The sequence below is a fragment of the Lampetra planeri genome, chromosome 2 (genome assembly GCF_965212315.1).
Source record: "Lampetra planeri chromosome 2, kcLamPlan1.2.h2, whole genome shotgun sequence".
In the NCBI taxonomy this organism is placed as follows: Eukaryota; Metazoa; Chordata; class Hyperoartia; order Petromyzontiformes; family Petromyzontidae; genus Lampetra; species Lampetra planeri.
Window position 1 is genome coordinate 23,664,852 of NC_136108.1, and position 10,468 is coordinate 23,675,319.

Here is a 10,468-nt window from a genome sequence, read left to right on the forward strand (position 1 = left end):
AGTGGCGCTCGGTGGCGCTCGGTGGCGCAGCTCTGCTGGCGCTCTCCTTCTCTTTCTCCCGGCTGATTGTTCGTTAGCGCAACTCCAGTTGCAGCTGTTGCATTCGCTCTCAAAATTTATAATTGTATTTGCACACCTCTTAGCCGACTGTGAAAACTTAGTACAATCAACTTATCGCAATCCTTGACTTTGCGAGCAACTCAACACATCAGGATAACTGTAGAAGAGAACTTTCAGCGATACTCTCTCGGCTCATGCCGACACCTCCCTTGCGAGCCCCGTTGCACCGCTGAGCGCGACTCGGACTGACTGCACTCAGACTGTCACCTTAACGACGTCTCGTCGTCCCATCTCTCCTCGAGGCACGATCTGCCCCAGCTCTCTTGCGAGCCCTGTCGCAACGCTGCGTCGCAAGCTGAGTTGCGAGACCGAGCACGACTCGACCCAGACTGCCTGTTCGCTGTGTGCGCCCGTGCCTAACTCAAAACGTGACTCCCCTCTACTGCGCATTCCTTGTGAGCGGGCAACAAAAAACACAAACAGAGCGAGAAGAAGCAGACACCCCCGCGACCCCTCCTCGCGACCTTTCCTAACCCTCCAAGCATTCATGGGCCATCTGTTTGTGCTGCGGGGAGACAAAGACGGCCGTGTTTAACTCAAACGTGAGCACCCTCTCCTCTCTCCGCGTCTCTTGCGAGGGAAAATAAACAAAAAAAAACCAGATGTTCTCGAATGTCAGCACAAACCCCCCCCTTTGTGACCTTTCTGCTCCCTTCTTGCTTGCCCTGCGTGGGTCATTCTGAGGTCAGACCCCGCTGGAAGACAAAGGTGGTCGAGGAGATGTATGCGATACATTTATGTGGTCCTGTGTGTTACATTTATTCTTGAATTATATTTTATGAGTTCCTTCGGTCTTAGTATCGTGGTTATCATTCGTCTATGTTTAATGAATATTCGTAATGATCCTCGTCACATTATTATTTTGGGGCTTCGCCAAGTTTAGTTCTCCAGAGATTGGTGTTTTATTCTGAGTTATATTTTAATGTCCTGAGTTTAAATGTAACTATGTTTCCACTTAAGCTTTCTGGAATTCGTACTCTTTAGTTTTTCGAAAGGTCGTGTAGATAGGAAACATATAATTCTAAATAATATGTATGCGGTGAATACGAGTAATATAAGATAATTACTAATAAAAAAAACCCTATGGTTTGTTGGTTAATTCTCTTTGTTAAGTTTCTACTTTTCGGTTAGGAAAACGTTAAGAAAACGCGAGTGGCAACCGTTATTATCCTTTACTCTGCTCTGCACCCCCTCCGTGCATCTCAAGATGTCTTGGGAGTTCAGGTTATCGATCTTTGTCCATCTGGATGTCTCTGACCTCTCTGTGACCGACTTCTTACCAGTTTAATGGCCGTTTCACAGATTCCTGATGTGCTTGTAGTGGGTTGTTTTCATTATTTAATTAAAAAAATATATATAGATATAATAAAAAAAATATATATATTTTTTTTTATTATTCTATATATTAATAACGGAAAACAGGGCATAGATACAACACGCCCCCCTCCTCCTCTCCCCCCTCTTCTTCCGCCCCTGCTTGCCGGGCTGCCGCCGATCGAGTGATCAGCCTCCCCGCACCAGCGTCCTCTCTGAGGGACATGGCTAGTGGCTGGCTCCCCACTGCCTGGAGTTAGCGGCCACTTCCACTAACGCGGAAGTGGCTGCGTGAACGCGCGTGCCCGTGCAAGTTGCTCACCACGGCTCGCGTTAAAAATAGCCGTAGAAATATGCACTCCCCCCTCCTATGGGTCGGCCTTAATCCGCCGCGGCGGCTGGAGCATAAGTACGCGCACGGGCACAGGCATGTGGGCAAAACGACGGCCGTATTCATGACAATTTACGTACACCCCACCATTGATGCGATTGTCGCTACGTAAACGCACTGCGTATAACGCGCTGTGTAAACACGCACTCGAACAGGTTTTAACTCACCCCTCCCTTGCCCTATTAATCACGCGGCTGCACGGACACGGGAGCCGTTAATGAATTACTACCCGAGCTGCCTCACACACACACACGCTCGAATTACACACTACGCCGACACTTTCACCACACCCACAGAAATCACACCACACGGATCCTCTGTGCTAAAGTTTATTAATGGCGCCAATACGCATTACCCGGAGGAGGAATATTTCGCGAGGAGAGCCTAGCGTAACTCTGACTATGAACCCAGTTACCCAAACGTTCTTCCACGTACCTCGTAGCTGTACTCACGGCGTCGCACAGACGTTGTGAGAGTCGGAGGGAGAAGGACGAGCGAATCCCTTGCTTATCACTGCCTCATAGCAGCACTCGCGGGCATCACACGGATGCTGCGAGCGGCTCAAGGAGGCAGGACAGCAGGGAGGGGTCTGGATCGCCCTGAGGTTGAATACAACTCAACTCACTGTCCCGGAGCACCTATTTTATTCTATGAACTTCAGCCCAGGGTGACGTCATACCGCGCAGCCAATCGGGCGCTTAACTGTGCCCCCCGTCGTCATCCCCCTCCACCGTCTCTACCGTGGCCTAATCCCCGCACTTCAAAGGTCCAGGGTGGCCTTGTACTGCGCAGCCAATTTCGTGCTCACCTGCGCCGTCTACATGGATGGCTACGGGGTTTGCTGCTGCGGCCCCTCACCCATTGTCCTCCCGTGCTCATTAATTCTAACCCACTGGTCTGCCCTTCTGGCCTAATATTCCACCCTCCGCCTCTCCCAGTGTCGTGAGTTCTGCGTCCATAAAATCTTCAGCCAATTTAGGGGCACCCAATGTAACCTGTCCTGTGAGGGTCGGCCAATCTCCTGCACCGGAAAACCGTGGGACTCTCCCTCGAGGGGCCCTTCGGATTAAAACCCGATGTGCCAGGCAGCCCCCCGTCAGAATACTACGTGGGTGCGCTGTGTGTGGGTGCGTGTTTAGTGTGGGGGCCGGGAGGGGAGTGCGGTGTTTGCGGAGTTGCTCCGTGGTCGTGGCACCACACCAGCAATCGGGTGGATGAGTCTATCTAACCTATATCATTCATTTTTTGTCTGTCCGTCTGTCCGTCTGTCCCTCTGCGTACGCTCGCTTTGAGGGATTTGGCGCTCGGGCCGTGGGGTTTAGGAAGAACATTTTTTGCAGGTGGGCACGCCCCCGGCCCCGCGGTGAACGTAGGCATTTCCGATTTTTCGTCCGTCGCCTTTAAATCGGTCCGATTATCGATTTTGTGCGAATTCTCTTTATTTATTTATTTACTATTGCCGACCGGCGCGGACCACGGCGGTTGCCCCTGGCAACGGGTAGCGACGCCTTCGCTGCAGGGTGGACGCCATTTTTAATTCCCGTTAAAAATATGCACACGCATTAACACGCGACGCTGAGGTAAATACATCAAAGTTTCACGTCCTCTTCACTCCCCCCCCATTCCAGTGTGCGCAATTACTATTATAGGGTCTGCAGATAATAAAATTATAGCGATTAGACAGTATTATTCCAGCGCGGGGGGGTGGGGGGGAGGCGACCCCAATACCCAGCCTCGGCCGGCTGGGCAATCTAGGTGAGGCTGGAGGCTCTGCACGGTACTAGGCCTCGACACCCCACACGTGTCAGGCGAGCACTTTGTGCTATAAACTCGATATACCCAGCGTTGCCCGGGTGAAAAATACATTTATAAACTTCTGAACAATATAAAACATAACATACCAATGAAAATACAACTGTGTAATTACGTTTAAACCCGACGCGCCAAGAATCGAATCTCTGAATCGCGCAAAGGAATCGATGGTTGTAGATTCATTTATAATCGCCCTGTTCCCATTTAAAATAAGTTGATTATAGAGTCGATATAAACTGTTACGAATGGGAAATATCCGGCGTTGACCGGGGCAAAAATATAATTAAAAACTCCTGAAAACTTTCAAACATAACATACCAATACAAATAAAACTCTGTAATTAAAAATGTAGCCCAAGCGCGAAAAGAAGCGATTCTTTGCAATCGTTGCGAAGGAATCAAGGGTTGTAGATTACTTTAGAATCGCCCTATTCCCTTTTTAAAAGCTGCGTGTCGCAGACACACACATTCACACATTTTGCTTTTACATTTAACATACAAAACGTCAGCATGTACTGCTGTCATCATAGGCAAAAATATATACACCCTCACCACTCTCCCTCACCACTCTCCCTCACTCACCACTCACCACTTACTATCACTCACCACTCACACCAGAACCGGCTCTAGATCTTTGGGGGCCCTAATCAAAATTTGGTTGGAGGCCCCTTTGATGTATGATTTTTTTCACCCACTAGCTCGCAGTGACTCTAGGGGGCCCTCTGCTGGCCACGGGGCCCTTTGCAATTGCAAGGGTCGCTTAGTGGCTGGGCCGGCTCTGACTCACACTCACCACTCACCATCACTCACCCTCACCACTCACCCTCACCACTCACTCACCCTCACTACTCACCCTCACCACCACTACTCACCCTCACCACTCACCCTTCTCCCTCAACACTCACGCTCACCCTCACCAATCATCCTCACCCTCACCACCACCACCACTCATCCTCACCACTCACCCTCGCCACCACCACTCACCCTCAACACTCACCCTCACCACCACCACTCACCACCACTCACCCTCACCTCTCACTCACCCTCACCTCTCACCTCTCACCACTCACTTCTCACCCTCACCACTCACCCTCACCACTCACCCTCACCACTCACCTCTCACCACTCACCCTCACCACTCACTCTCACCACTCACTTTCACCACTCACCCTCACCACTCACCCTCACCACTCACGCTCACCCCTCTCCCTCACCACTCACGCTCACCACTCACCCTCACCACTCTTCCTCACCACTCTTCCTCACTCCTCACCACTCACGCTCAACACTCACCTCTCACCACTCACTTCTCACACTCACCACTCACCCTCACCACTCACCTCTCACCACTCACCTCTGACTACTCACTTCTCACCCTCACCACTCACCCTCACCACTCACCTCTCACCACTCACCTCTCACCACTCACCCTCACCACTCACTCTCACCACTCACTTTCACCACTCACCCTCACCACTCACCCTCATCACTCACTACTCACCCTCACCACCACTACTCACCCTCACCACTCTCCCTCACCACTCACCCTCACCATTCACCCCTTTCTCTTACCACTCACGCTCACCACTCACCATCACCAACCATCCTCACCCTTACCACCACCACTCTCCCTCACCACTCTCTCTCACCACTCACCCTCACCTTAACCACTCACCCTCTCCACTCACCCTCAGCACTCACCACTCACCCTCACCTTCACCACTCACCACTCTCACAACTCACCCTCACCATTCACCACTCACCCTCACCACTCACCCTGACAACTCACCCTCACCACTCACCATACACCCTCACCACTCACCGCTCTCGATCACCACTCACCCTCACCGCTCACCACTCACCCTCACCACTCACCATCACTGTGGTGGTGGTACCTGCTATCATGACAGTAGTACAAGCTGACGTTAAGCATACTTGGCGACACGTAAGCAAGTTTTTTTTAAAACGGGAATAGGGTGAGTGGTGGTGGTGAGGGTGAGTGGTTAGGGTGAGTGGTGAAGGTGAGGGTGAGTGGTGATTGGTGATTGGTGAGGGTGTGATTGGTGAGGATGAGTGGTGAGTGGTCAGGGTGAGGGTGAGTGGTGAGCGATGAGGTGAGTGAGGGTGAGTGGTGAGTGGGCAGGGTGAGTAGTGAGGGTGAGTGGTGAGCGTCAGTGGTGAGCGTGACTGGTGAGTGGTGAGGGTGAGTGGTGAGGGAGAGTGGTGAGGGAGAGTGGTGAGGGTGAGTGGTGAGGGTGAATGGTGAAGGTGAGTGGTGAGGGTGAGTAGTGAGTGGTGAGGGTGAGTGGTAAGTGGTGAGGGTCAGTGGTGATTGTTGAGGGTGTGATTGGTGAGGATGAGTGGTGAGTAGTGAGGGTGAGTGGTGAGGGTGAGTGGTGAGGGTGAGTGGCAGTTGTGAGTGGTGATTAGTGAGGGGTGAGGGTGAGCGTGAGTGGTGAGTGGTGAGGGTGAGCAGTGAGGGTGAGTGGTGATTGGTGAGGGTGTGATTGGTGAGGATGAGTGGTGAGGGTGAGTGTGAGTGGTGAGCGGTGAGGGTGAGTGGTTGTTGTGAGGGTGAGTGGTGAGGGTGAGGGTGAGTGGCAATTGTGAGTGGTGATAGGTGAGCGGTGAGGGGTGAGTGGTGAGTGGTGAGCGTGAGTGGTGAGGGTGAGTGGTGAGGGTGAGTGGTGAGGGTGAGTGCTGAGTGGTGAGGGTGAGAGAGTGGTTAGTTTTAAGGGTGAGTGTTGAGGGTGAGTGGTGAGGTTGAGTGGTAAGGGTTAGTGGAGAGTGGTGAGTGGTGATTGGTCAGTGGTGATTGGTCAGGATGAATGGTGAGGTTGAGAGGTGAAGTTGAATGGTAAAGGTGAGTGGTGAGGGTGAGTGGTGGTTGTGACGGTGAGTGGTGAGTGGTGAGGGTGAGTCGTGAGGGTGAGTGGTGAGGCTGAATGGTGAGGGTGAATGGTGAGAGTGAGTGGTGAGTGGTGAGGGAGAGTGGTGAGGGTGAGGGGTGAGTGGTGAGGGTGAGTGGTGACGAAGAGTGGTGAGGTTGAGTGGTGAGTAGTAAGGGTGAGTGGTGATGGTGAGGGTTAGTGGTGAGGGTGAGTGGTAAGGGTGATTGGTGAGGGTTAGTGGTGAGGGTGAGTGGTCAGGGTGAGTGGTGAGGGTGAGTGGTGAGGGTGAGTGGTGAGCGGTGAGGGTGAGTGGTTGTTGTGAGGGTGAGTGGCAGTTGTGAGTGGTGATGGGTGAGTGGTGAGTGGTGAGCGTGAGTGGTGAGGGTGAGTGGTGAGGGTGAGTGCTGAGTGGTGAGGGTGAGTGGTGAGAGAGTCGTTAGTTTTGAGAGTGAGTGGTGAGGTTGAGTGGTGAGGGTTAGTGGAGAGTGGTGAGTGGTGATTGATCAGTGGTGATTGGTCAGGATGAATGGTGAGTAGTGAGGGTGAGGTTGAGTGGTGAGGTTGAGTGGTGAGGGTGAGTGGTGAGGGTGAGTGGTGGTTGTGACGGTGAGTGGTGAGGGTGAGTGGTGAGGGTGAGTGGTGAGGCTGAATGGTGAGGGTGAATGGTGAGAGTGAGTGGTGAGGGAGAGTGGTGAGGGTGAGTGGTGAGGGTGAGGGGTGAGTGGTGAGGGGTGAGTGGTGAGGGTGAGTGATGACGAAGAGTGGTGAGGTTGAGTGGTGAGTAGTAAGGGTGAGTGGTGATGGTGAGGGTTAGTGGTGAGGGTGAGTGGTTAATGGTGAGGGGAGAGTGGTGAGTGGTGAGTGGTGAGGGTGAGTGGTGACGGTGAGTGTTGAGGGAGAGGGGTGAGGGTGAGTGTTGAGGGTGAATGGTGAGGGTGAATGGTGAGGGTGAGTGGTGAGGTTGAGTGGTGAGGTTAAGTGGTGAGGGTGTGTGGGGAGGGTGAGTGCTGAGGGTGTGGTGAGAGTGAGTGGTGAGGGTGAGTGGTGAGGGTGGGTGGTTATGATTTGTGATGATGGTGAGTGGTGAGGGTGAGTGTTGATGTTGAGGGTGAGTGGTGAGGGTGTGTGGTGAATAGTAAGGGTGAGTGGTGAGAGTGAGTGGTGAGGGTAAGGGTGAGTGGTGAGTGGTCAGTGGTGAGGTTGAGTGGTGAGTAGGAAGGGTGAGTGGTGAGGGTGAGTGGTGGGTGGTGAGGGTGAGTGGTGAGGTTGAGTGGTGAGGTTGAGTGGTGAGGTTAAGTGGTGAGGGTGTGTGGTGAGGGTGAGTGGGGAGGGTGAGTGCTGAGGGTGTGGTGAGAGTGAGTGGTGAGGGTGAGTGGTGAGGGTGAGTGGTTAGGATTTGTGATGATGGTGAGTGGTGAGGGTGAGTGTTGATGTTGAGCGTGAGTGGTGAGGGTGTGTGGTGAATAGTAAGGGTGAGTGGTGAGAGTGAGTGGTGAGGGTAAGGGTGAGTGGTCAGTGGTGAGGTTGAGTGGTGAGTAGGAAGGGTGAGTGGTGAGGGTGAGTGGAGGGTGGTGAGGGTGAGTGGTGAGGTTGAGTGGTGAGTAGGAAGGGTGAGTGGTGAGTGGGGAGGGTGAGTGGTCAGGGGTGAGGGTTAGTGGTGAGGTTGAGTGGTGAGTAGGAAGGGTGAGTGGGGAGGGTGAGTGGTCAGTGGTGAGGGGTCAGGGTTAGTGGTGAGGGTGAGTGGTGAGGGTGAGTGGTGAGCGTGAGTGGTGAGGGTGAGTGGTGAGGGTGAGTGGTGAGTGGTGAGGGTGAGTGGTGATGGTGAGGGGTGAGTGGTGAGGGTGAGTGGTGACGAAGAGTGGTGACGTTGAGTGGTGAGTAGTAAGGGTGAGTGGTGAGGGTTAGTGGTGAGGGTGAGTGGTGAGGCTTAGTGGTGAGGGTGAGTGGTTAGGGTTTATGGTGATGGTGAGTGGTGAGGATGAGTGGTGAGGGTGAGTGGTGAGGGTGAGTGGTGAATGGTGAGTGGTGAGGGTAAGTGGTGATGGTGAGTAGTGAGGGTGAGTGGTTCGGGGTGAGTGGTGGGGATGAGTGGTGAGGGTGAGTGGTGAGGGTCAGTGGTGAAGGTGAGTGGTGAAGGTGAGTAGTAAGTAGTGAGGATGAGTGGTGAGTGGTGAGGGTGATTAGTGAGTAGTGAGGGTGAGTGGTGAGGGTGATTAGTGAGTAGTGAGGGTGAGTGGTGAGGGTGAGTGGAGAGGGGTGAGAGTGAGTGGTGAGCGTGAGTGGTGAGGGTGAGTGGTGGTGGTGAGGGTGAGTGGTAAGCGTGAGTGGTGAGGGAGAGGGTGAGTGGTGAGGGTGAGTGGTGAGTGGTGAGGCTGAATGGTCAGGGTGAATGGTGAGAGTGAGTTGTGAGGGTTAGTGGTGAGTGTGAGTGGTGAGGGTGTGTGGTGATTGGTGATTGGTGAGTGGTGAGGGTGAGTGGTGAGGGTGAGATGTGAGGGTGAGTGGTGAGGGTGAGGGAGATTGGTGAGGGAGATTGGTGAATGGTGAGGGTGATTAGTGAGTGGGAGTGGTGAGGATGAGTGGTGAGGGTGAGTTGTGAGTGGTGAGTGGTGAAAGGTATTGTCAAAGCCCACCGGGCTTTGACAATACCTTAGTATCTAAGAAATATATTTTGCACCCGGGCAACGCCGGGTACTTCTGCTAGTTTATATATAAGATGATACATGTATATTGAGACATTCAAAAACGTGCAACACAACTCATTCCCTCACACGACGTTTTTGTCACGTTTTGAATTGTTTTGGAATTTCACAAGGCAGAGAAATCGTTAATTTAAACCGAATCATTGGCTGGGTTTCGAGTACACTCAGCATATATCAAAGGTCGTGTTTATATGCAAAGGACTGATTATATTTGGTGACATTTCAACCCTCTGCAAACACACGTAACACTTATACATCAAATGCTTCAAACATAATCGTTAAATGACAATTGTTATTCATTTTTAAAGTTTTCAAGGCAATGAGTGAAGAGCGCATCAATCGATGGGTGGAAAATTAAGTAAAACTGTCTGGAATTATTTGATATTTTGAATAAAGACCACATTTTGCGCGTGCAACATGATGATGATGCAATGAAGATGCGCAACAATGAATAAAAATGGTGAGATTCTTCAAGAATGTCTGGATTTTGAAATTGTGGATTTACTTTAGAATCGACAGACAGAACGTGGACGTCGCTGAGATCACCCAGCACTCAAGTCTAGTGAATGAGCCGCCTCCCGACTGGCTGTGTTAATCAGCCCTGCCTTCGGGCTCGATTATTCCCATAACATTCATGGCAAAACACATCTAGTTGGTAAATAATCGTAAGGACCATTTCTTTAATGTGCGTAACGTAAACAATCTCCACAAATACTCACACCTGAACTGCATCACCACGCGCCTTGAACAGGGTCGAGGAGCAGCGAACAATCATCAGCAACCACATTGAGCTCCTGCGACTCCGTCGCAGTCGATTGGTAAACAAAAAAAAACTTACCTTTAATGCACCGTACGACTTGAAATTCTAGGAGTGCAGGATCGTTTTCCGCAGCATGAATTGAATTATATTCGAATGCACATGCATGCAATGCCAATTAATTAATATTTCACTCCAAATGGAAATCATTTCAAGGAGTACGCAAGCAATCTGTTGATGGAATTTATTTGTGTGAAGGCGAGAAATGTACCAAGATGTTCATAACGATGCAAAAAAAATCCTCATGCCACGTGTGAATTATTCATTATAACTCAGTACTGTAGTAAATTATTCATTGTATTCCCTTTTACGTTTGACACCAAAGGATAAAAAATAGCAATTCTAACTGTAATTGTTATGGAATTTCTCAATGCAGACAAATTATGAATATTCATAAATTAATTGGCAGGGTTACGAGTACA